At 36.9% G+C, this 2,657-nt stretch overlaps 1 long non-coding RNA gene across 1 annotated transcript; it reads left to right on the forward strand.

Moving 5' to 3' along the window:
* The first annotated feature begins 728 nt into the window (after positions 1-728).
* LOC146708827 (uncharacterized) lies at positions 729-1,879 on the forward strand. The gene is made up of 2 exons (XR_014920629.1): positions 729-1,045; positions 1,632-1,879. It is a non-coding gene; the product is annotated as an uncharacterized LOC146708827 (long non-coding RNA).
* Positions 1,880-2,657: the final 778 nt, after the last annotated feature.

The raw sequence follows: 2,657 nt of genomic DNA on the forward strand, positions 1-2,657 counted from the left end.
CAATCAGCCGGAGTGATATTTATCGATTCACCTCATCCCTCTCTTTCGTTCTGTCTCTCCCCTACACTCATTCTTTCTGCGTTGCTTCTTTCTGAAGGAGACCATGTTCCTCGTCTCTTGCTAATTTTAGTAAGAGTAAAATAATTATGATTGATGCAGGTGCCTGTTTCTTCCTTCAAAAGCTTTTTAAATAGATACCCCTCCTGCCCCAACAGAAAAGATGCAAGAAGCTAATTAGCGTGTGAGGATGAGCGAAGAGAGGGGCCTTATCGAGCCGTTATCAGTTCGCCTGCCCCACAGCTTTAAACATCATATTAGATATCTTAATCGTTCATTCTGACAGGGGCGTCAGGGACAAACTTTCTCATTTTCCCAGCCAATTGACGTGCTCTATTTTCTCCCCTCTGGTTCCTTAACTTACATTTTTTTACCCTTCCCCTTTTGAGAAACACATAGCTGTCAGCAATGTGCTGGGAATGCTAGACGCTTTAATTCATCTAAACAACCTTTTAGCCTCACACCAAATGTAATGCTACTTCGTAAGTCTGAGCAAAGTCAGTGTGTGCGTCGTTTTGGGAGTATTGACGTACCGGTCTCGCTGCCGAAGATGCGTCTGCAATGACATTGGAGCTGATGAAGTCAGTGATGCGTCAATGGCCAGATACAAAGAGTAGAAAACAGGGGAGCGATTAACTGCATATACACAGCAACTTCAAAAGTGTTAAATTTTTTGGTGTTAATAGTCTCCTTGCAAAAGTAGAGTTAATTTTACTCTAAGCAGAGTCACATTCTTTTAATGTAACTCTGAGGTGTAAAATGATAGTAGTTAAAATCGAGTGTTAAAAATGAGTGTTTCTCTGTCAAATCTGGAGGTGTTACAATGGAAACATTAACTCTTGACCTCTTAACTCTGAACTCCTAGAGGGGCTATGACACCAATAGAGTAAATTCACAGACTCCGCCCCCAGCACGGCTCCAATCGAAGCTGAAGTGAAGCCGTTTCAGAACATTTTGCTCTACATATTTGAGTTGTTTGCCATGCTTGGTAAGTCATTTTTTCAAAGATTGTTTCAATTATTATTATGAGCTTTTACTTCTGTGGCTCTTTGGAGTTGAGACAAAGCTGTGTGAAAGGCATTAGCCATGTTGCTCGCTGATAGCATAATATTCTGTTTTAGCTAGCTGAAAGGTATTGTTTGCGGGCAAATACCACAGCCTTGAAAAAAGCTTGCATGTGAATTTTCAGTCAAACTTTTGGTCAAATACACCTAAAACAATGTCTAGAATGTGAAATGTTGGTATAATGGTGCTACTTGAAGCCTGAAAACGATCGCCCATAAAAAAAAACAAAAAACGAGCAAACAGCAGTAGCAGGCGTCCTGACTGGATTCTACGTTAGCATAGATCCCTCCAGAGTTTTGTGCACACGGTTTAGGTAAAAATTAAAAAGGTTGAGGTTTTACATTTAGTTCAGTATTACCTGTTGTCTGTGTCCTTGTCTTTTGGGAAAATACTTTACACAAGTAATGGCTCAAAGAGGATTCCTTTTTTTTTTACTGTGCTGCAATTGTTTACTGGATTATTTGTGCCATTAATTAGTGTCAACTAATTTTTATTCAATCTCCACACAGGATATGCTTGTGAAGATGGAATATGGGGGAGAGCAGAAGTGCGTTGAAGTTCCACAAAGGGATGAATGAAGGACATGCATATTGTATTGAAGAAATAAGTGATGAGATGCTGTTATTTGCATTTACCATGTCAGACCTTTTGATAAACAAAATTCTAATGAAAGTGAGAACATGTACACTGTTACATCTTTCAGAAAATGTTTTGAAATTGTGGTGCACAGTTCAGAATAAATGTTTTTCAAAAACCATTGCATCTTTTTAGCAAATGTTTATTTCCAAAAGAAATTTCTAGAAGTTCAGAACAGTAAAATTCCCGCTTTTTAGAATGAATTAGAAGATAACTCTTACGTAGTTAAACTAAAATACTCTTTGAGAGTTAATATATAAACTCTTAACACCAAGTGTTAAATTATCAACTCCAGACAGATTTGGTGTTTAACACTAAATCAGAGTTAACGTACCAACTCTCCAAAAAGAGTTAAATTAACACTCTCTGGTGTGGACCCATATAGACACTTTAATAGTGTTGAAATCAAATCTGACAGTGTTAATTTGGACATGCTGGATTTGCTGTGTACAGTGTGCTATACTGTAGCATGTGGGACAGCTAATGTAAAACCTTTAGTTCAGTTATGTCTGTATTACAAGACTATAAATGTTAGGCATGGATATCGCAAGATCTGAAAAATCCTGGTTTCCAATGTATCCTTCAAAATTAAAGACATAATTTCCATTAATAAATAAGATACTGAGTACATTTGACATTAATTCAAGGAGTTTAACAAAAATATTGCATGAATTGTTTTTTTTTTACAAAAAGTAATTGAACGACTGAATGACAACTATGTCAGTTTTTGTGGCCAGGTGAGGTCTGTTCCCTCTGTATTTCACAATGAATTAAATTATATTATCTGGACTTTATTCATACTGTTGAATTTATATTTGGTATCTTTTCATTTGGATTCTCAATATGAGATGATGATGTAGCCGACCAAGGCCATCTTCAGGCTGAAAAAACAATAAAAA

This window comes from Copadichromis virginalis, linkage group LG5 (genome assembly GCF_057382275.1).
Source record: "Copadichromis virginalis isolate Kocher_CV1m ecotype Utaka linkage group LG5, C_Virginalis_male_GT1.1, whole genome shotgun sequence".
Classification (NCBI taxonomy): Eukaryota; Metazoa; Chordata; class Actinopteri; order Cichliformes; family Cichlidae; genus Copadichromis; species Copadichromis virginalis.